Source organism: Scyliorhinus canicula, chromosome 26, assembly GCF_902713615.1.
Source record: "Scyliorhinus canicula chromosome 26, sScyCan1.1, whole genome shotgun sequence".
Lineage (NCBI taxonomy): Eukaryota > Metazoa > Chordata > Chondrichthyes > Carcharhiniformes > Scyliorhinidae > Scyliorhinus > Scyliorhinus canicula.
The window spans coordinates 16411454-16435967 of record NC_052171.1 but is presented as its reverse complement, the minus strand read 5'-3'; the positions used below and the strand labels follow the sequence as shown (position 1 = coordinate 16435967).

Sequence of the window (24514 nt, the reverse complement as noted above, 5' to 3'; positions counted from 1 at the left end):
AAATATTCAGCCTGGAGCCCAGTTATCAGTGGCGTACCGCAGGGATCAGTTCTGGGACCTCTGCTGTTTGTGATTTTCATTAACGACTTGGATGAGGGAGTTGAAGGGTGGGTCAGTAAATTTGCAGATGATACGAAGATTGGTGGAGTTGTGGATAGTGAGGAGGGCTGTTGTCGGCTTCAAAGAGACATAGATAGAATGCAGAGCTGGGCTGAGAAGTGGCAGATGGAGTTTTACCCTGACAAGTGTGAGGTTGTCCATTTTGGAAGGACAAATCTGAATGCGGAATACAGGGTTAATGGTAGGGTTCTTGGCAATCTGGAGGAGCAGAGACATCTTGGGGTCTATGTTCATTGTTCTTTGAAAGTTGCCACTCAAGTGGATAGAGCTGTGAAGAAGGCCTATGGTGTGCTAGCGTTCATTAGCAGAGGGATTGAATTTAAGAGCCGTGAGGTGATGATGCAGCTGTACAAAACCTTGGTCAGGCCACATTTGGAGTACTGTGTGCAGTTCTGGTCACCTCATTGTGGAAGCTTTGGAAAAGGTGCAAAGGAGATTTACCAGGATGTTGCCTGGAATGGAGAGTAGGTCATACGAGGAAAGATTGAGGGTGCTAGGCCTTTTCTCATTAGAACGGAGAAGGATGAGGGGCGACTTGATAGAGGTTTATAAGATGATCAGGGGAATAGATAGAGTAGACAGTCAGAGACTTTTTCCCCGGGTGGAACACACCATTACAAGGGGACATAAATTTAAGATAAATGGTGGAAGATATAGAGGGGATGTCAGAGGTAGGTTCTTTACCCAGAGAGTAGTGGGGGCATGGAATGCACTGCCTGTGGTAGTAGTTGAGTCGGAAAATTTATGGACCTTCAAGCGGCTATTGGGTAGGTACTTGGATTAGGGTAGAATAAGGGAGTGTAGGTTAACTTCTTAAGGGCAGCACGGTAGCATTGTGGATAGCACAATTGCTTCACAGCTCCAGGGTCCCAAGTTCGATTTCGACTTGGGTCACTGTCTGTGTGGAGTCTGCACATCCTCCCCGTGACTGCGTGGGTTTCCTCCGGGTACTCCGGTTTCCTCCCACAGTCCAAAGATGTGCAGGTTGGGTGGATTGGCCATGACAAATTGTCCAAAATTCTATGATTAACCTAGGACAAAGGTTCGGCGCAACATCGTGGGCCGAAGGGCCTGTTCTGTGCTGTATTTCTCTATCTCTATCTCTAAACCTTGCCCTTTGCACTTTAAACCTATGCCCTCTAGTAATTGACCCCTCTATCCTGGGAAATAGTCTCTGACCATCCACTCTGTCTATGCCCCTCATAGTTTTGTAGATCTCTATCAGGTTGCCCCTCAACCTCCTTCGTTCCAGTGAGAACAAACCGAGTTTATTCAGCCTCTCCTCATAGCTAATGCCCTCCATACATCCTGGTAAATCTCTTTTTCACCCTTTCTAAAGCCTCCTCATCCTTCTGGTCGTGTGGCGACCAGAATTGAATGTTAGACGTTTAGCTGCTGTTGTATATAGAGTCAAAGGTTCTATTCCTTTTCCACAAACACCATTGATTTATTTCAACAGACTCTGCATAAAACTCTAACATCACATCACCTGACACAAAGGCCATCTGAAGCCCCTTTACATAATCAGTGTCAATTATTGGATACTTAACATAAATGAGACAACTAATTGGAATGTCTGTTAACCCATTAGGTTACATTGAACACTATACCCCAAGTGTGGCCTAATTAAGGGTCTACACAGCTGCAATTTTTATACCCAATACCCCGGCTAATGAAGACAAGCATGCCGTATGCCTTCTTGACTACCTTCTCCATCTGTGTTGCCCCTTTCAGTGACCTGTGGACCTGTACACCAAGATCTTCTCTCTGACTGTCAATACTCTTGCGGGTTCTACCATTCACTGTATATTCCCGACCTGCATTAGACCTTCCAAAATGCATTACCTCACATTTGTCCGGATTAAACTCCATCTGCCATCTCTCCACCCAAGTCTCCAAACGATCTAAATCCTGCTGTATCCTCTGACAGTCCTCATCACCATCCGTAATTCCATCAACCTTTCTGTCATCCGCAAATTTACTGATCAGACAAGTTACATTTTCCTCCAAATCATTTGTTTATACAATGAACAGCAAAGGTGTTCCCTGCAGAACAGATTCCGCAGATGGCAAAAGTAATTTGTGTGGCCTGCAACAACACTGAGGTGGTAACCAAGAGGTCTGTTCAGTGTCAAATATCAAACTTGCTTTTTCTCGAGGTGGGGTGCAAGGTGTTAATCAAACTTCTTCCAGCCCCACAGATTGACAGCTACCTGACCAGTTCATTTTATCTGAAAGGTGCTTGGATATAGTTGTGCGGTCGAATGCACCAAGCCAAGGAATCTACATCACACTGATGTCAAGTGGTATTTATTCTTGAAAGGACAGATCCACGCCTTCAAAAGTCCAAACTTTTTCACTTAATTGGGTTGTGAGTGCAGCTTCACAGATTCTGCCATTCCTCAGTTTCTGTTATTTCCTTATCTGATGCTAAAAATGTCACCGCTCCACAATCAGGCTCAGACCGTGAACAGGATGGGACGAGAGGAAAGTAACTCGAGTGTCTGTCGGGCGCTTGGAACCTGTCTGGGGGGTTTTCGATGGGCCTGGGGACATGGGGTCGATACTGGGGGAGGTGCTTTCAAGAGGAATTGATGGAGTGATTGTCGCGGGGGCTGGGGGGGGGGGGGGGGGGGGAAAGAGAAGGGGGTCTTCAGTGACCTGGGCCGGGGCAGGACCCTGTCTGTGGGGTGAGGCCTGGAAGGATAGTCATGGCAGGTCGGAAGGGCGGGGTGAGGGGGGAGGGGGGGGGGGCGAGAGACCCCCCAGTCAGAGTGGTGACCATAAGACCATAAGACATAGGAGTGGAAGTAAGGCCATTCGGCCCATCGAGTCCACTCCACTACCACAACCTTTGAATACTAAGTCCAAAGTGACGTGGGAGGGTTGGAAACGGTGATGAGAGCGTGGGTTTTCTCACATCTGTAGGGCTTGGAGGTGGACGCGGTGCTGTTACAGGAGACCCACCTGAGGGGCAAGGACCAGATAGGGCTGCGGAAGGGCTGAGTGAGCATCCTCCGGCAGCCGGGCGGGCGGGGGGGGGGGGGGGGGGGGGGGGGGTTGCCATACTGCGGGATAAACGGGCGAGGTTCCAAATGGAGAAGGTGGTGGCGGGATCAGAGGGGGGCAGTGCGCTGGAGGGGAGATTGATGATGTTGCTTTGTGTGCACGCCCCGAACTGGGACCACTCTGGGTTTGTGAGGAGGATGCTAACTGTCATACGGATCTGGATACCAACCAGCTGATATTGGGTTGGGGGTTGAAATATGGATGGATAAATCGATGACACGCTCACTGCACCCTTCGAGGAGGGGAGGGTTGGCGAAGGTATTTGGGAGGGGGGGGGGGGGGGATTGGCAAAGGAGATGGGAAGGATGGACCCGTGGAGGTTTTTGCACCCACGTGTCAGGGAGTATCCGTTCCTCAGCCATCGTGATGTTGGTAAATGCGCCGCACTAGGTGGATGTGGTCTTGGAGAAGGGGGCCGGGCCAGCCTGGAGGCCGGCGTGGAGGCTAGATGTGGGCTTGTTGGCAGGCACAAACTTTTGCATTAAGTTGGGGAGGGTGCTGGAGGAGTATGTAGAGTTTAATCAAAATGGTGAGGTCTCGCAGTCGGGGGTCTGGGAGGCATTGAAGGCGGTAGTAAGGGGTGGGGGGAGGACATCGCAATGAAGAGGAAGGTGGATAGGTAGGCGCGGGATCAGCAGCCGCAAATAGAGGAGATTTTGGAAAAGGATGGAAGGTACGCGGGAGATCCGGACCCAGGGCTCTTGGTGAGGAGGAGTTTGGTGAGTGAGCAGGCGAAGTTTGACCTGCTGTCTCCGGGCAGGGCGGTTCGGCAGTTAAGACGAGTGGGTGGGATTGAGGAAGAGTCCGGGGAGAAGGCCAGTCGATTGCTAGCGGGCCAGCTCCGCAGATGGTGCAGATTAGGGATGGGACAGGAGGGGTGGTAGGGGCTCCGGACCAGGTGAATGGGGTGATTTCAGACCCGGGCTCTTGGGGGTTGCCCGGGAAATTTGGGGCATTTTCAGTGAATCCAGGGAAACTGGGACCCATGCGGGTTTGGAGGAAATGAGGCAAGTCAAAGGGGAAATTGTTCAGTGAGAGGCCACGTTCAGCCAGGCGGAAGTGAGGGGTGGTGTTGTCCTGAGACCATCCTGGTGGGAATCCCCTCCCCCACCCCACTTGGGCCATCAGTTCCCTGTTCCTCGTTACCCTTTGACACACAGCTCACCTTTGTTCTGCCATTAACACATTCTAATCTCTTTCTGTGCCACTATCAGCTCCCTTCTTCGCCTTAATCACCCCATTTGCATACCCTTTGTCTTTTTGTCCACGGCATCTTTGTCAATCTCCACCCATCACTGGCCCCCTATCCACCCACTGCTGCCCGCACCCCCCTGACAGTATTATAAATCTGACTCTGTTTCCATCCTCTCCAGCTTTGACAAAGAATCATCCAGACTCGGAACGTTAGCTCCCTTCTCTCTCTCTCCACAGATGCTGTCGGCCCTGCTGAGATTGTCCAGCGTTTTCTGTTTCCGTTTGTGCTGTGGATGTGTTGTTTGCCTCGGAATCCCCAGCCTCCGACCTGCTCTGGTGGCCACAATATTTATGCGGCTGGTCTGGTTAAGCTTCTGGTCGATGGTAACCGCCAGGATAGTTCTGCTGAGGGATGCCAACAAGGGCCATGCTGTTGGGTGTCACGAGAAGATGGTTGGATGCTCTCTTGATGGAGGTCGCTGCCTCTCACTTGTGGGGTGAGGCTGTTGTTGGCCCGCGTTTCTCCAGGTCTTGCTGCATTTGGGGTGTGGACTGCATTATTTGAGGAGCGGTGAACTGAATTAAACACCCTGCAATCATTAATGCACACCCCCATTTCTGACCTTCTGACTGTATATAGAACATAGAACATAGAACGATACAGCGCAGTACAGGCCCTTCGGCCCTCAATATTGCACCGACATGGAAAAAAAATCTAAAGGCCATCTAACCTACACTATGCCCTTATCATCCATATGCTTATCCAATAAATTTTTAAATGCCCTCAATGTTGGCGAGTTCACTACTGTTGCAGGTAGGGCATTCCACGGCCTCACCACTCTTTGCGTATATGTATGGGGGAATCATGGAAATCCTTTGGCAGAGGACAACGTTGCCAAACACCTTCTGTCAAGAATAAAGGTAGGAGGCGCTGCATGTGGAAACTGTTCGAAAAGGACCAAGAGGTCAAAGTTCAGCGGCGCGCAGGTCATAGTCAATAAAATCGTAAAGCTCAAGGCAGGTTGCCTGTGCACTGTCGACGGTAAAGTCCTGAGTAACTGTTGCCCTTGACAATCACTTTTCTTTTTATTATCACTCTTGTAGGGGGCAGCAGAGATCAATACCTGAGGCTGTGCAGAATAAGCTTACTCACCTCGGTCTGCTAAAAAATAAGATGGAAAAACTCTGGCAGCGCTCCTCATGTCACAATCGATCAAAGGTCAGATATGTTCTCTATTAGGTCTTCAGTCGAAAGCAGGGTTTCATATCTCAAGTGAAATGGATTTTTATTCTGCCCGCCAAGATCTAATTTCTGGTTTGTACAATTTATGAGGTGATGGGTCATGAGCCATTCTGCTGGATGTCGAAAGTAACTTCGAAAAGAGTTAATAATAATAATAATAATAATAATTGCTTATTGTCACCAGTAGGCTTCAATGAAGTTACTGTGTAAAGCCCCTAGTCTCCACATTCCGGTGCCTGTTCGGGGAAGCCGGTATATGGGAATTGAACCCACGCTGCTGCCTTGTTCTGCATTACATGCCAGCTGTTTAGCCCTCTGTGCTAAACCAGCCCCTGGAGTTCGAGAGAAGACGAGTTCAGCCAGGGAGCAGCGAGGCGTGAGCTGCAGCCCGTGGATGCCTGGGCTTGCGATCCGGTGGGTTAACCGCCCTGCGCACGGAAGCTGGTGATACCCAGGTCGGCCTCACTCCCGCCTCTCCTGACCCCTCCGCTATCGCCAGACCGCTCGTGTGACATCCAGCCCTGGGTGAGCAGGAATCACTTCCAGCTAGGTATTGATGATGTGGAGATGCCGGCGTTGGACTGGGGTGAGCACAGTAAGAAGTCTTACAACACCAGGTTAAAGTCCAACAGGTTTGTTTCAAACACGAGCTTTTGGAGCACTGCTCCTTCCTCAGGTGAATGGAGAGGTAGGTTCCAGAAACATTTATATAGACAAAGTCAGAGATGCCAGACAATGATTGGAATGCGAGCATTTGCAGGTAATCAAATCATTACAGATCCAGAGATAGGGGGTAATCCCAGGTTAAAGAGGTGTGAATTGTCTCAAGCCAGAACAGTTGGTAGGGTTTTGCAAGCCCAGGCCAGATGGTGGGGGGTGAATGTAATGCGACATGAATCCCAGATCCCGGTTGAGGCTGCACTCATGCGTGCGGAACTTAGCTATAAGTTTTTGCTCGGCAATTCTGCGTTGCCTATATAAATGTTTCTGGAACATACCTCTCCATTCACCTGAGGAAGGAGCTGCGCTCCGAAAGCTCGTGTTTGAAACAAACCTGTTGGACTTTAACCTGGTGTTGTAAGACTTCTTACTGAGCTAGGTATTGGGAATAGAGTAGCAATTGGCCGGAATTCTCCGGCTGGTGGCCGGCAACTGGATTCTCTGTTCCCACCGGTGGTGCACACCCCCCCACCCCCTTCCCGTCAAGGATTTCCAGGGCAGCAACGGATGGCTTCAATGGGAAATCCCATTGACAGCAACAGGAACAGATAATCCCCTCGGCAGCGAATGGCGCGCCACCGAGAAATCGGTGACCAGGGAAACCGGAGAATCCAGCCCATAATTTTTGGTCCCCATGTCAAACTCCGCGGCCTCACCGTTGGCTCTGTCGCTCTCCCCGGCAACCCGTCTTGAGGATGAACACAGACTTGGTGTCACATCTATCGGCGATGGATGCCTCTTTCCAACATCCCTGACGCTGTTCCACTCTGTTCAGGCCTCAAGTTTGTTGGCTGCTGAAACCCTCGTTCACAACACTGCTGCCTCTGAGCTTGACTATTCTGCAGCATTCCTGGCCAGCCTCTCCTCTGGCAACTCGACGCCATTCAGAACTCTCCTGCCCGAGTCTCTGCTCCCTTCACCCATCTCCACTTCGCTCCTTCATCTTGTTATGGGCCAGGGTTTTGGGAAATTTTATGAACGGGTGTTTATTTTTGCGAGCAAGTGTTTATGAGTGATAGTTGAATTAACATAGACATAGAACAGTACAGCACAGAACAGGCCCTTCGGCCCTCGATGTTGCGCCGAGCAATGATCACCCTACTCAAACCCACGTATCCACCCGATACCCGTAACCCAACAACCCCCCCCCGAACCTTACTTTTTAGGACACTACAGTCAATTTAGCATGGCCAATCCACCTAACCCGCACATCTTTGGACTGTGGGAGGAAACCGGAGCACCCGGAGGAAACCCACGCACACACGGGGAGGACATGCAGACTCCACACAGACAGTGACCCAGCCGGGAATCGAACCTGGGACCCTGGAGCTGTGAAGCATTTATGCTAACCACCATGCTACCGTGCCGAATTAGATTAATGGAAGTTTATTTTAATTCCATCTCCATGGTCTGGCAATGCTGGATATTAAGATATTGAGTGCGTCGTTATAGGAGTGGCAGGGTCAATGCATGGGAGGGGGGGCATGAGTTGGCATTAAATTGGCATGGAAATATGAGGCATCATGGGTTAGGTGAGGGGGAGGCTCTAAGTCTCAGAGAACCAAAGTGGCCCTTTGAACCAGCTCGCCTTGGCATTCGCTCACCTCCTGACTGATAACACTTTGTTTCTGTTGTTGGTGGACCATCCCCTTACTCCCAACGAAGCAAAACTCAGGAAATTTGGGGTACTTCTCACCGAGGTGGGAACATTTCCCATCTCGAACTGCCTGCCTTCCATCCGGCCGTGCAATTCTTCCTAACTCCTCTCTCTTCGATGGCTACCTAACCCAAGCTTGGCAGGTCGCTCCCTGATTTGCATCATTGTTATGGGTCAGGGTTCAGAGAACCCCAAAGTGTATCATGGAGTTCACCTGACCCACATAACCCATTGTAGTTATGGGGAGCACACGGGCCTACCTTACAGGTGTGGTGAAACAGAGCATGAAAGTACTTTGAAATTAAAACAATGTTTATTTTATGAAACCAGTTAACACTTGAAACCCACAGTAAACATCTTTTTTTTTTTTTTTTTTTTTTTTTTTTTTTTTTTTTTTTTTTTTTTTTTTTTTTTGATTTTAAATAATTTTTATTGAAAGAGTTTTTCCATACAAACATTTACCCCTACTAATTTTTAAATTATTTACAACACAATCCCTCTAGGCAAATGTCCCTCCCTCGCCCGCCCTCTCGCGCGCACCAGTCCTCCCCCCCCCCCCCCCCCCCCCAGGCAACCTTAACAAACAAGGCAGCCTACAGTTTCAGACATGAGCAGCGAGCAGACTTGCCCGCGTTACAGTCGTGCATGTCCCCCCACGACCCTTGCTGCCCCCCCCCTCCCCCCCCTCCCTCCCCCCCCTCCCTCCCTCCCCCCCCCCCCCCCCGGGTTGCTGCTGCCACGACCCCGAACGTCTATCTCTGATCTAAAAAGTCAAGGAAAGGTTGCCACCGCCTGGAGAATCCCTGTACCGACCCTCTCAGGGCAAATTTGATCCTTTCTAGCTGAATATAGCTAGCCATATCGTTAATCCAAGTTTCAACGCTTGGAGGCCTCGCGTCCTTCCATTGAATTAATATCCTTCGTCGAGCCACTAGGGATGCAAAGGCCAGTATTCCGGCCTCCCTAGCCTCCTGTACCCCCGGTTCTACCCCGACCCCAAAGATCGCAAGCCCCCATCCTGGTTTGACCCTGGACCCCACCACCTTCGACACCGTCCTTGCCACCCCCTTCCAGAACCCTTCCAGCACCGGACATGCCCAGAACATATGCACATGGTTCGCTGGGCTTCCCAGACATCTGACACACCTGTCCTCACCCCCAAAGAACCGGCTCATCCTTGTCCCCGTCATGTGAGCTCTATGCAGCACCTTAAATTGAATGAGGCTCAGCCTCGCACACGAGGAGGAAGAATTGACCTTCTCCAGTGCATCCGCCCACGTCCCGTCTTCTATCTGCTCTCCCAGCTCCCCTTCCCACTTGGCTTTCAGCTCCTCCCCTGATGCTTCTTCCGCCTCCTGCATTATCTTGTAGATGCCTGATATCTTCCCCCCTCCGACCCAGACCCCCGAGAGCACCCTATCACTCGCCCCCTTACTGGGGAGCAGGGGGAACCCCTCCACCTGCCGTCTAGCAAATGCCTTCACTTGTAAATATCTGAACATGTTTCCCGGGGGGAGCTCAAACTTCTCCTCCAGCCCTCCCAGGCTCGCAAACCTCCCCTCTATAAACAGGTCCTTCAGCTGCCGTATGCCCACCCTGTACCAGCTCTGAAATCCCCCGTCGATGTTCCCCGGGATGAATCTATGGTTCCCTCTTATTGGCGCCGCCAACAGACCTCCCATTTCCCCCCTATGTCGCCTCCACTGCCCCCATATCTTGAGGGTGGCCGCCACCACCGGGCTCGTGGTGTACCTCGTGGGGGGGAGCGGCCATGGTGCCGTTACTAGGGCCCCCAGGCTTGTGTTGCCACAGGACGCCCTCTCCATTCGTTTCCAAGCTGCCCCCTCCCCTTCCATCATCCACTTGCGCACCATTGACACATTTGCCGCCCAGTAGTACCCCGAAAGATTGGGTAGTGCCAGCCCTCCACTGTCCCTACTCCGCTCCAAAAAGACCCTCCTCACCCTTGGGGTGCCATGCGCCCACACGTAGCTCATGATGCTACTCGTCACCTTTTTGAAGAAGGCCCTAGGGAGGAAGATGGGCAAGCACTGAAATAAAAACAAGAACCTTGGGAGGACCGTCATTTTGATTGACTGCACCCTCCCCGCCAGCGACAACGGTACCATGTCCCACCTCTTAAATTCCTCCTCCATCTGTTCCACCAGCCTGGAAAAGTTCAACTTGTGGAGGGTCCCCCAGTTCCTTGCCACCTGCACCCCTAAGTACCTAAAGCTCTTTCCTGCTCGCTTGAAGGGGAGTCTCCCAATACCCTCTCCCTGGTCCCCCGGGTGTATCACAAAAACCTCGCTTTTGCCCAAATTTAGTTTGTACCCCGAAAAGTCCCCAAACTCTGCTAATAGTTCCATTATCTCCGGCATTCCCCCTTCTGGGTCTGCCACGTACAGCAGTAGATCATCCGCATACAGCGATACTCGATGTTCCTCCCCTCCCCTAGTCAGTCCTCTCCACCCCCCTGAACCCCTCAGTGCCATCGCCAACGGTTCAATCGCCAGTGCGAAAAGTAGGGGGGATAGGGGACATCCCTGCCTGGTCCCTCGGTGGAGCCCAAAATACTCCGACCTCCTCCCGTTTGTCACTACACTCGCCGTCGGGGCCGAGTAGAGCAGCTTCACCCACTTAATAAAGCCTTCCCCAAACCCAAACCGTTCCAACGTCTCCCACAGGTACTCCCACTCCACCCTATCGAATGCCTTCTCCGCGTCCAGCGCTACCACTATCTCAGCCTCCCCCTCCACTGCCGGCATCATAATTACATTCAGCAATCTCCGCACGTTCGTGTTGAGCTGCCGCCCCTTCACGAACCCCGTCTGGTCCTCATGGATTACCCCTGGCACACAATCCTCTATTCTAGCTGCCAGGATCTTTGCCAGCAACTTGGCATCCACGTTCAGAAGCGAGATAGGCCTGTAGGACCCGCACTGCACGGGGTCTTTATCCCGCTTCAATATCAGGGAGATCAGAGCCTGCGACATTGTCGGGGGCAGAACCCCCCCCTCTCGCGCCTCATTAAAGGCTCGTACCAGTACCGGTCCCACCAAGTCCACATTTTTCTTATAGAATTCCACCGGGAACCCATCTGGCCCCGGCGCCTTCCCCGCCTGCATCTGACCTATTCCCTTGACTAGCTCCTCTAGCCCTATTGGCGCCCCCAGCCCTTCTACCAGCCCCTCCTGGACCCTTGGGAACCTCAATTTGTTTAGGAAGTCCTCCATTCCCCCTCTCCTCGTCGGCGGCTCAGACCGATACAACTCCTTGTAAAAATCCCTGAAGACCCCGTTCACTTCTTGCCCCTTCTGCACTACCTTCCCGCCCCTCTCCTTCACTCCCCCAATCTCCCTAGCCGCATCTCGTTTGCGAAGCTGGTGTGCCAGCATCCTGCTCGCCTTTTCCCCATACTCATAAACCGCGCCCTGTGCCCTTCTCCACTGCGTCTCTGCCTTCCTGGTGGTCAGCAGGTCGAACTTGACCTGCAGGCTGCGCCGTTCTCCCAGCAGCCCCTCCTCTGGTGCCTCCGCATATCTCCTATCCACTTCCAATAGCTCCCCCACCAGCCTCTCCCTCTCCTGCCTCTCCTTTCTTTCTCTGTGCGCCCTTATGGAGATCAGCTCTCCCCTGATCACTGCCTTCAGGGCCTCCCAGACCATCCCCACCTGCACCTCACCCGTGTCATTCAAGTCCAGATAGCTCTCAATGCTCTTCCGGACCCTTTTACACACCTCGTCGTCCGCTAACAGCCCCACATCCAGCCGCCACAGCGGGCGCTGGTCCCGCGCCTCCCCCATTTCCACATCCACCCAATGTGGTGCATGATCAGAGATCGCAATGGCCGAGTACTCAGCTTCCCGTACCCTCGGGATCAGCCCCCTGCTCAACACGAAGAAATCGATTCTGGAGTACACTCTATGGACGTGGGAGAAAAAGGAATACTCCCTCGCCCTCGGCCTACCAAACCTCCATGGGTCTACTCCTCCCATCTGCTCCATGTACCCCCTCAGCACTTCTGCCGCTGCCGGCCTCCTATTGGTCCTTGAGCTCGATCTGTCTAGCCCGGGGTCCAGCACTGTGTTAAAGTCCCCCCCCATGATCAAGCCCCCTGCCTCCAGTCCCGGAATGAGGCCCAATAGGCGCCTCATAAAACCCGCGTCATCCCAGTTCGGGGCATATACGTTGACCATCACCACTTTCTCCCCCTGCAGCTTACCCTTCACCATCACATACCTACCCTCCTTATCCGCCACCACCTCCTCCGCCACGAACGACACCCTCTTTCCCACCAGAATCGCCACCCCCCGGTTCTTTGCGTCCAATCCCGAGTGGAACACCTGTCCCACCCACCCCCTTCTCAGGCGAACCTGGTCCACTACCTTCAAATGGGTCTCCTGTAACATTGCTACATCAGCCTTCAGTCCCTTCAGGTGTGAGAATACCCTTGATCTCTTGACCGGCCCATTCAACCCCCTCACGTTCCAAGTGATCAGCCGGGTCGCGGGACGACCCGCCCCCCTCCCCTGCCGATTAGCCATGTCCTGTTCCCTGCTCGCCCCGGGTCGACCCTCCCCTTCTGACCCGCTCCCCATGGCGATGTCCCCCTCCCCCCACCTCTCCAGTCCTCCACTTCTCGTTTCTGGTCTTTTCAGCAGCAACCCGGTGTCCCTCCCTAACCCCCCTCCCCCCCCCAGGCTAGGACCCCTCCTAGCCGCGATGTACCCTCCATTGTACTCCCGTAAGTCAGCTGGTTCACGCTGACCCGGCTGCTCCTGCCACACTCCGACTCCCCCCGGCTCGGGGGGGGGGGCCTCCCCCCCCTTGCCACTCCTCCCTGGCCCCGCTCCAGCGCGGGAAAGGTCGCCATTGCTAGCCACGCCCCGCACTCCTCCCCTCCCCCCTCCTCTGCCCTGCGCGCGGGAAAACAGAGGAAAGCCCGCGCTTTCGCCCTGCCACACCCCACCCCGCCATCTTCAGTTCCACCCCCGTCCCCGTCCATGCCTGTAAAGAACCCCCCCTAGGAGCCCATATCCCCGATCTGCTCTCCCCCCCGTCCCGCCTCCCCAACTTAACATTATAAATAACAGATAAATAACAAATAACAATGTACTTAACAGTCGCCCTCTACCAAACAGCATAAATAACCATAAATAACCATGAATAACCACAATAACAATAACTAAGGGAAGTTGGCAAAGGGGGAAAAAACATCAGAAGAAAAACCACAGCAAGAGTTCAAAATCCAAACAAAGAATTCAGCTGAAAGTACCCGAGCGGCTACGGCCGCCAAGTATCCCCTGGGTCTAATTCGAGTCCAGTTTCTCTTCCTGTACAAAGGCCCACGCCTCCTCTGGGGACTCAAAATAGTGGTGTTGGTTCCTGTAGGTGACCCACAAGCGCGCTGGCTGCAGCATTCCGAACCTGATCCGTTTTGCATGTAGCACCGCCTTCGTCCGGTTGTACCGGGCCCGCCGCTTTGCCACCTCCGCACTCCAGTCCTGGTAGACCCTCACCGTCGAATTCTCCCACTTGCTGCTCCTTTCCCTCTTGGCCCACTCCAGCACTCTTTCACGGTCGCTGAGTCGCTGGAACCGCACCAGCACCGCCCTCGGGGGCTCATTTGCTCTTGGCCTCCTAGCCATGACCCTGTAGGCCTCTTCCAGCTCCAGGGGCGAAGGGACGGCCCCTGCCCCCATCAGGGAGCTCAGCATTTCTGCTACATATCCCGGGAGGTCTGACCCCTCCAGGCCTTCTGCCAGGCCCAAGATCCTCAGGTTCTTCCGCCTCATTCGGGTATCCAGCTCCTCAAAACGGCTCTGCCATTTCAGGTGGAGTGCCTCGTGCACCTCTACCTTTCCCACGAGGACCGTGGCCTCCTCCTCCCTCGCAGTCATCTCCTGTTGCAGCTCCCGAATCGACGCCTCTTGGGTCGCCTGGGCTCCCATCAGCCTGGTGGTCGTCGCATTCATTGACTCCAAGAGCTCCATTTTCAGCTCCGTAAAGAAGCGCAGGAGAGCGGCCTGCTGCTCCTCCGCCCATTTCCTCCATTCCTCGGGTGCACCACCGGCCGCCATTTTGGTCTTCTTCCCCCGCTTTTTTTTGGGAGCTGCTGTTGCTCTCTTTACCACCCCACTCCGGGTACCGACCATAAAGTTGGTCTGGTTCTCTTCAGGGAGCCTTCCCCCACCGGGATTTGTCCTTACAGCGCCGTTGGGGCCCTCCAATCGGCCCGAAAACACCTTTGTAGCAGGAGCAGCCAAACGTGCGACTTAGCTGGTCATAGCCGCAACCGGAAGTCCACAGTAAACATCTTAACAACTATCAACAACAATACATCCCCCAAAGAATACAGGTCGTCATTCTCTGCACCCGCGAAAAATCGTGAGGCTGGTGTCAAAAACGGGCGGGTTTGACGCCAGCCTCCGCCCCCCCCGACCGGGCACCGATTCTGCTCCCCGGTCGGGGCTAGCATCCCGCGGCCGTGAACTCCGGCATCGCGGGCGTAACGAATTTCGTTAAGCCCGCTAGCCAGAGTTAGCGATGGCTGACACGTCAGATGACGTCAGCCGCGCATGCGCGGATTGGACGACTCCAACCCGCGTATGCGCGGATGATGTCATCACGCATATGCATGCAACCCGCGCATGCGCGGGCCAGTATGCCCCTCAGCCGCCCCGCGAATGGATACAGCGGGGCGGCGGAAGGAGAAAGGGTGCGCGGGGTAAGTACCCGCTGCCCGCGATCGGTGGGCACCGATCGCGGGCCCATGGCACCCTTGGCACGGCCGTGGTACTGCCGTGCCAATCGGTGCCATGGTTCCCCAGATCGGGACTTTACGGCCGTTTTTACGAACGGTCAGACCAGGTGTGATTTACGTTCATAAAAACGGTCGTAAAGGCCTTGGAAATCGGCCCATCGGCCGGGGAGAATCGCTGCTTGCCGTAAAAAAACGGCGGGCAGCGATTCGTGTCGGGAGGCGGGCGTGGGAGGGGGGGGAGAATAGCGGGAGGGCGTCGGACCAGCGTGGCCGTAAAAATTTACGCCGCCCGCTATTCTCCCCCCCGTCGTGAGTGCGGAGAATTCCGCCCACAGTACTCTATAAGTAACTCTTCATCTTTCCTTGCAACATCCATAAGACAAAAAAAAAACCTTTCTACAGAAGAACGTCAGGTTTAACTTCTCTACTGAGAGCAGTTACCACTTTGAAATCATTCTTTGGCTTGCAGAGATTCGTACACATCTTGTTATGACTGCAGCTTCTCCAAATCTAAAACAAAACTAAAACACACCCTGTAGCTGCGAGCCCAAAGCGAAAGTAAAAGCAGACAGACAGCAAAGCTCCACCCACTCTCTGACATCACTGCAGCCATCCGACAAACACCCATTTCTGAAAGGTGCTCTCACATGACAATCGACACTTCTCATACACCCCTCACTCCTGGTTATGGAATATTTCAATTGCAATGACACTCACCCTTGTTTTCAATTCACACCAGGGCCTCATTCCTCCTTGTCCCTGTGATCTCCTCCCGCATTCTGGGGCCTTGGGCAAAATTGAAATAAGGGGAGCAGGAGCCATGAGTGTAGGTTTCAACAATATCAGCAAGGAGGAGGAACATTTAACACAGAAGGAATCATAGACCAGAGAAGAGAGGGGAGCCGATTAGTGTCAAGAGTTAGAAAGTAAGAGTTGCCAACGCATTTAAATTCTAGAATCTTGAGTAAACATCAGTAAATTTGAACAATTTAAACGCATAACGAAGTGCGAATAATGTCTCGGCCCCAGCACACGTCCACCTTGAGTTCTTTGGGAGGGCAAGACTCATGCCTATACCCCGAATGCTGGTCCATTTTCCCAGGTAGGCATCATTTAGATCATCGCAGGAGGCAAGAGGTGCCATTGATGTAGTGGGGGAGAGAATGCACCACAGGACCTTGCTGCAAAGGAGGGCAGCCAAGGATACAGGTGGGCACTGTGGCCTCAAGGTGCCGAGGTCCCAGGTTCGATCCCGGCTCTGGGTCACTGTCCGTGTGGAGTTTGCACATTCTCCCCGTGTCTGCGTGGGTTTAGCCCCCAGAACCCAAAAATATGCAGGTTAGGTGGACTGGCCACGCTGAATTGGAAAAAATGAATTGGGTACTTGAAATTCATATTTAAAAAAAGAATGCAGGCAGGGGATTGTAGATAAAAATGTTACTCAGTTTTAAACTGGCATCTTTGACAAGTGACATCGATGGCTCAGTGATCAGCTGCACGAGGTGGAGTGTCCCGTTCATCTTAAATTCCCCTTTCGCCCATCACACGAGTGGATGTCAGGAACTCGAAGACAATCACTTGTTGCCCCCGAACCGCCCTTGATTGTGTCGAGCCACAATCTTGAACCGCGGCAATCCACCCGGTGGCTTCTTGAGTGGCTATTTCTGAGGGCAGTTAAGAGTCAACTGCTTAGCTGTGCGTCTGGAGTCACCTGTGGGCCAGACCCGGTCAGGGTGGCAGATTTCCTTCCCAGAAGGACATCAGAGAATCAGATGGGTTTTCACACCAATCAATGGTAGCTTTGCATTCATTTTGGAGACTAGCTTTCAACTGAATATTGTGGGATGAATTCCTTCAATGCGCATCGCCTGCTCTCAACTCGCCCTAAAGCTTCCTCTAGCATTGTCACCATTGTCACCTAGCAGCAGGAATCAGTAGCCAGTGACCAGGGATGGTAACCTTGGCTGACTTCTTGCTCACGAGCCCCCATGTTGAGAGGGCAGGCATCGGAGTCCTACCGTCAATCCAATTAAAATCCTGCTGGCTGAACACGGGAAGGCCAAAGAGTCTCGCCCTGCGTTTTCCCGTTGCTCCCACTTCTGGAAGCTGTTGATTCCGACTCGGTTGCACTTCTTCCAGGTGTCCCTGCGTCCCCATGTCCAAACGGCCACAGGTCACATTTAAACCTGGACGGCAACAGCAAGGCATTCGACCACACGGGGTGCCACAGCTAATTTGGTTTCCCTTCTCCCCAGTGTCCAGACGGGACTGTTCTGGCAGGGGTCACCGGGAAGTAATCAGGAGCAGGAACTCTGACTTCCAAAAACACACTGAGCACGATTTTAACAGCACTGCCGGCTACCTCGAACAAACCAGGCTGGGTGCCATAGGGCTGTGAATGTCTGCGTCTAACTCAGGCTGTAGGTGTGCCATTATACAGTCAAGTCCACACTCCCCAACGTGCACAAAATTCTAATGCACCAAATCATACTGACTCATTACTGACTCAGACTTGACACTTCAATGCACAATGCCGGCACATGAAATACTCATGAAATACATGAAAAGGGTTTGGAGAATAAACCTCTGAATTCCTGCGAAAGACCCTAAGTGAGGATAGAATAGCTCAGGAGGAGACCCCCCCAGCTCCTCTTTTCACAACACTGCAGACTTTCGACCCTGGAAGCCTCCTCGTAAACCTCTTTTGCATCCTCCGCAGGGTCCTGACATCCTTCCCCAAATGCGGTGCCCAGAAACGGATAATATTCCAGTTGCACTGATGATTTAGCGTAGCTGGGTGGACTGAAGCCAGGAGTTTCAATTTTTCAATTCTGCACAGCAGCTCACTGTGTGGGTTCTCATTACACTGACATTATAATCAGCAACATCACAATAATTTACAACCTGTGTCAAAGAACGGGCTTCTTTTGCAACCCAGATCCCATCCCGTACCTTCACTCCTCTCGATTTCTGCACACATAAATTCCACGAATTACCAGTGGATTGGAACAGTCCATGTTATTTCCACAGTAATGTGATGCAGATCTCTATTCACCTGTGCTTTCAGGGAAGAAATTACAATGCATTTCAGCTAAAGGTCCCTTTCAACAGATTCTGACGGGGACCATTTTCTGCACAGCCAGATCTCCTCGTCACTCGTCAGAAACATCAATCTGGTGGTGACACGATCACTTCGGCACTGGAATTTGGGTTCAAATCTAAGCAAGACTTAACGTACTGACTCGTTACTTCCCTGACCTGCCGGGACTGGGAGAGAGGAGGGGGGGGGGGGGGGGCTATATGGGAAACCGGGTGGTCAGGATTCACCCGCCAAGGCTGGGGGGTTTTGCTGCCACCTTCCCCACTTGACAAGATGGCTGACAGCCAGACGGGGAGCCGGACAGCGAAGGCCGCAGGATCAACAATGGCCAAGCGTGGAGGGAGGGTGGGTGATCCCGGAGGTAGGGGTGAGTTGGCGGAAGGGGTGGTGTGGCGGAGTGTCGATCAGTGCAGGTCGATCACAGGTGTGGGAAGAACGATAAATTGGGAGGACAGCCGATCTGTGGCGGAGAAATCGGGTGGTGGTGAGAAATAGAAGGTCTTGCTGTCGGGAGTGGGGAATCAAAGGCCTGGAAATTGGGACTGTTACGCCATTGTCTTATTACGTTTATGGATGTACAGGTAAAGGGAATTGATTGATGAACCACCAAAGGCATACAGCAAGAAAGGTCGCGTGCGCCAGCCCCACAAGGTCATCCAGGACGAGGAAAGGAAAGGATTCTGTTTACGCATCGGGTAAGAGACGTCGTGACAGCAAGAGGAATGCTTTCGGTGGACACAAAGGCCCTCGAATTTGGAAAACGGCTCAGACCACAAAGGCGATTGTGCCGAGACTGGAACGCGTGGAGCCCATTTACCCTCAGAGAGAACACTGGCTGCCTGGAGCTGGGGGGGGGGGGGGGGGGGAGACAAGAGGAAGGGCCAAGTCATCCAATTCTAAGGTGCATTCTTTGGAGTGCAGATTCACGATCAAATTAGTGATCGTGAAACTTGCATTCCTGCACCTCAGGGGTGAGAGTGTGTTATCTCCACCCCCACCACCATCACCCCCAAAAGATTATTGCAATTTAATTTGTTAAGTTTCTTTTCAGAGTTTTAGTGTTGCAGTGTCCCTTTAAGGGGCAGTTAATCTTTCATTAGTCAGTTAGATGTACAGATACGTCAAAACAGCACAAAAAGGCACACCATCAGTTCTTAACAGGGTGCAAAGAAAGATTTCTCAGACATGGGGAGACAGGAGGTGAGTTCCTCGCTGCAGGATTCTCAGCTGGGGACATGCTCTGTTAGCCATTTAGTATTTATATGACTGGTCCAGTTCAGTTTCTGGTCAATGGGGACCACAGGATGTTGAGAGAAAGGTGGCTGAAAGTGTCCAATATTGAGGCATTTGCCATCCATACCCAAGTGGGAGCAGATCTGTCGTATTACTTGGGAGTAATATTTGTTACTCACTTGTTTATGCCGAGTTGAACTTAACTTTGATGATGACGAATACTCAAAGTCGTCCAGTGATAACAAATAATTTATTGAGTAACTAATCAATTTACTTGCGAGTTCTTTCCTTCAATACTCTTACCAGTCGTCGAATGAAACAAGATAGATTTAGATTAACAATGAATATTACACTTTACACTCACAGCTTGCTATACTTCTGTCCTCTCGCTTCAACACATCTAAAGAGAGCGGGGAAACAGATTGAGGTTGTTTATATACCCCCGGTTAGTGTTGCCCTCTAGTGATCATCTGACTGTACTGACCATACATTAATCCTTCATGTATTTACATACACAGAGATCACAACAAGATCCAAAGCCGAAACCTTTCTTGATTTGTCAACTGTACAAGGTTTCTCATATTCATTAGCGGCCTTCAATTCCAGCTGGCATCCTCTATGGCATATATGTGTACAACCGGACCCTTCAATAAGGTCCCAGCCCTTCCATTTCACTATTTCCATTATCTGCTTTGTAATTCATCATTCATCTGAACACCCTTAACTTGAAAATGTCTTACCTGGAATATTCTCTCCAGTGTGTGTATGTGTGTGTGCGAATCAGCAGAACACGGTGGTTGCAAGTTCATCGAAGAGTCATCGTTAACTGTGGCTTCCATTTATCGCTCCATCTGTCGCTCCACAGGTTGAGCATCAGCTGCAAACACATCCAGAAAAGAAGTACATCACTGACATGGACGCAAACTTTGACTTGAGCACTGCTGATCACACATGAATTCGAGACCGGTGCTGGTTTGAGAATGGTTGTAATCAGAATAGAGACACACCCTGTACTTGTTTACCCCCCCACCCCCTCATTTCCTTTTTCAGAATTCAATGCACGAGCTCCCACAATCCAGGTCACCGTCAAAACTTAGGAACACCGGTGATGTGATGAGGCAAAATGGGGTCTTGGATTTGCTAAGCGAATCGACAGTCAAACTGTTAATGCCTGCTGTCATTACTCCTCTGAAAGTGATAGCAACCTCTAGAATGCACACACGTACAGTGAAAGGCAGGAATTCAGACATTTCTGTGATGGGCCACTGTTGAGCCCCAGGCTGCAGACCAATTAGAAATCACTGAATTGATTCAGTGTCTTCGTGTCACTGCAAGAACCATATCACGCCTTATTGGATCATGTGTAACTGGACTTTTATGCATCATTATTCCTAATTAATTGCTCCGAAATTTCGTATTTCTCGAATGACAAATGTCTCCGTTACAAGAACAAGAAACTCCGCATAATTTTTAAATAAAATTGATAAAAGTTTAATGTAAGATAATTTTGCTTCTATCTTAATCCAAGTGGGGCGTCACGGTGGCACAGGGGGTTAGCACTGCTGCCTCACAGCTCCATGGTCCCATGTTCGATTCCCGGCTTGGGTCACTGTCTGTGTGGAGTCTGCGCGTTCTCCCCATGTCTGCGTGGGTTTCCTCCGGGTGCTCCGGTTTCCTCCCACGGTCCAAAGATGTGCAGGTTAGCTGGATAGGCTGTGATAAATTGCCTCTTAAGTGTCCAAAAGGTTGGGTGGGGTTACTGGGTTACGGGGATAGGGTGGAAACGTGGGCTTAAGAGGGGTGCTCTTTCCAAGGGCCGGCGCAGACTCGATGGGCCAAATGGCCTCCTTCTGCACTGTAAATTCTATGATTCTATGAATTTTACAATCATTCATTTCCCCATCTGTAAAATTTAGAATTGAAAATGAAGGAATTCAGTGATGTTTCAGACTTGCTGGGTTGCTGTCTGGAAGAATGCTTCAATGTGATTGGCCTGGCGATATGACTGCTGCTGTGCGGCCGGAGATTCACTTGACTCGCGGTCAGATTCGAACTGAGGCCAGAAAGGTGACAAGTCCATGTGGGGAGCTTTTTTCGAGGTGGGTGGTTAACATGTGGATTCAGCCAACCATCCCCCCCCCTCCCCCCTCCCCCCACCCCCCGCCCAATGAAATCTATGTTTGTGGAATGGGTGGGGGTGGGGGGGGAGGGGTGGGGGAAGAGAGGTTTCAGGCAATCATAGATCCTGGCACCTTCCCGCCTCCCTGGAAAGTCCGAGCTGTCAGAGTTGTGAAACTCCATTTGAGCAGATGGACGAGACAGGATGCAATGGGTGCTGTGTTTGGAGTTGGGGCGGAACGAGGGAGAGTGTGCAATGGGAGTGTTGGCCTTATCAGTACCAAGGCAGGACAGTAAAAAAAAAGAGATTGCCATGGCTAGAAAGGGGAGTTGTGCATCAGGCAGCAACACTTCCATTCTAACAATGCCAAGTTCTTCAGCTCATTCACTCACAGCAAGACCCAAGTATTTCTGTTTAGTTACGTGTTCAATGAGGCATTTGTCAAAAATACAATGTGTACAGACAAAGCAGTGTGAAGGAGCTACGGATGCAAAATATCTTCACTGCTTCACACAATATGGACTGCCTCAAGAAGCATGGCAACTATTTTTAATTGGATGGGCAAAACAATTTTGTGCAGCCAATAGGGAGGTGATGACAAATACAAAGACACTTTGTGTGGACTCGCTCAGAGCCAAGATTTCAGTCATTTTTATTCATAATTTCACTTCTCCAACAGCTCAGTTGTTTGTTTGCTTTTTCAAATTCTATTCTTAAACATGTGATGAATGTTAGTGCCAGATAAGAGAATGTTGTTTTGTTTCAGAAAACCCAGCTTAGGGATAACATGCCTTAATTTGCAGAATTACGTTCCCTCTGCACAATCTTACAAAGCATTCTCACACAGCTACAGAATGAATTCGATACAGATCGAGTTCTCTCTGCTTTGCTCCATCAATCATGCCATAGGCAATAACAGCACAGGTTAGATACTGAGTGAAGCCTCAATTGCCAGGCCTCTCACCCATCGTGCGCACCAAACAGAGGCCGGTGACACATTTTGGTGCCTCGCCCAACATGCACGCGGGGTCCCCAAGACCTGTGGGGTGTTGGGACTGACGTCACTGAGCATGGCTATCGAGAGAGCATGGGCCCTTTAAGGGTACGGACCCAGAGGACCCCCCCCACCCCTAACCGGCTCAGGGCCAATCGAGCAGGTGCTTGTGAACTCTGGCCAATAGCGTGTTTCTGTGGAATCCTGGGAACAGACGCCCGGGCAGTGTAGGCCCCGGAGCCTAAAAGGGAAGGCCCATTCTGATGACTGGATGACGGGGTCTGGAGAAATTGCTTGGGGCTGGGGTGTGGGTATCCTTTCCGTCTGGGCTATCCCAGCTTGAGGCGGTCCTGCTTCGCCTGCCTCCAGGTGTGGTTCCGCTGCCCTTATTTGGTCTAGATGTTTCTTCAGCACCTTCCCTCCTATTGAAACCTCATAGGATATGGGCCCTGTTTGGGACTCTACCGTGCCTTTGACCCACGTTGGTCCATTCCCATAATTCTTGACCCAAACCGGTGCCCCCACCTTGAAATGTCTCTGCTGCCGACTAGTATCATGCCCCCTGCGTTGGGCCTCCTGTTGTTTCTCCACTTTCCCCGTTAAATTTGGGAAAAGGAGACTCAGCCTCGTTCGCAGCCGCCTTCCCATTAAGAGTTCAGCTGGCGGTATGCCCGTTGTGGAATGCGGTGTGGTCCTGTAATCAAATAGCCAGCGGGAGAGCTTTGTGTCCATTGACGCTGCCGGCTGCTTCTTGAGTCCCGCTTTAAGTGTCTGGACCCCTCTCTCTGCCAGGCCGTTGGTCGCTGGATGGTAAGGGGCTGTTTTGATGTGACGGACTCCGTTTTCCTTCAGGAATTTTCCAAATTCCCCACTTGTGAATGCCGTTCCGTTGTCCGACACCAATACCTCTGGAAGTCCATGAGTTGCAAACGAGGCCCTGAGCTTTTCAATTGTCGATGCTGTGCTTGCCGTGTTTACCCGGTGGACATCCAACCATTTGGAGTGGGCGTCCACTATCACCAAAAACATTGAGCCCATGAAAGGGCCGGCGTGGTCAATATGCAGGCGGGTCCACGGTCTGCCTGGCCATTCCCACGGGTACAATGGCGCCGCTGGTGGCACTCTTTGCCCCTGTTGGCACTCCTGGCACCGACGTACCAAGGCTGCTATGTCTGTGTCCAAACCTGGCTGCCAAACGTAGCTTCGAGCTAGCATCTTAATTTTAGACACCCCTGGGTGTCCATGATGTAACTCAGTTAAGATTGCCTGACGGCCCTGAGCTGGGATGATTACCCGGGCTCCCCATAATAGGATACCGTCTTCTACGGTTATTTGGTCCCTTCTGCTCCAGTATGGGTGCATCTGGGGCTCCACTGGTCTTTCCAGTTCCCCTGTTAGCAGTAAATGCTCCATCTTGGCTAAAACTGGGTCTTTTTGCATCCACAACCGAATATGTTGTGAGTCTACTGGTAGGGTGTCCAAAAAATTTAGAGTCATTACTGTCTCCTCTACTTTTGGTATTTGCGGCGGAGTGTCTGGGAGGGGAAGTCTGCTCAAAGCATCTGCATTTGCTACTCGCGTTCCCGGTCTGTGCTCCAGAACGTATCTATATGCCGCCAGTAGCAACGCCCAGCGTTGGATTCTAGCTGATGCAATCGGGGGTATTGACTTGTCTTCTTTTAATAACCCTAATAACGGCTTATGGTCTGTCACTATGGTGAATTTCCGCCCGTACAGATACTGGTGAAATTTTTTTACTCGAATATCACCGCCAGTCCTTCCTTCTCGATTTGGGCGTACTTCCTCTCAACCATCGCCAAGGTCCTCGAAGCATAGGCTATTGGCCGTTCTTCCCCATTCCTTCCTCTATGGGCTAAGACGGCTCCTACCCCATAGGGGGGATGCATCACAAGTGACCACCAACTCCTTCCTTGGGTCATAATGCTCTAGGACATTTTCGGATGACAGCTGTTCCTTAATGTCCCTAAATGCTTGGTTTTGGCGGGTGGACCATTTCCATTCTTGCCCCTTTTTTAGTAGCTGGTGGAGGGGTTCTAGGATGGATGCCCTATTTTCAATAAATTTCCATAATAGGTTACCAACCCTAGAAATGATCGTAACTCCTGGACAGTGGTGAGAGCTGGGGCTTCTTTAATTGCCCTTACTCTGTCTTCTAATGGATGTAAGCCTGACTCGTCTACTTTATATTCCAGGTACGTCACTTGTGGGGCCAGAAAAACACATTTTTCCCTTTTTAGCCGTACGCCTGCCTTTGCGAAACGCCTGAGCACTTACTCCA

At 51.7% G+C, this 24514-nt stretch overlaps 1 protein-coding gene across 1 annotated transcript in view; it reads right to left on the bottom strand.

The window, feature by feature from the left end:
* The window catches only part of LOC119957300 (receptor expression-enhancing protein 1-like), a 433776-nt gene that overhangs the window by 152423 nt on the left and 256839 nt on the right, over positions 1-24514 (bottom strand). The window contains exon 4 of the mRNA XM_038785148.1: positions 19843-19979. The gene's annotated coding sequence lies outside the window, so the exon portion shown is untranslated. The remainder of the gene's footprint in view (positions 1-19842; positions 19980-24514) is intronic.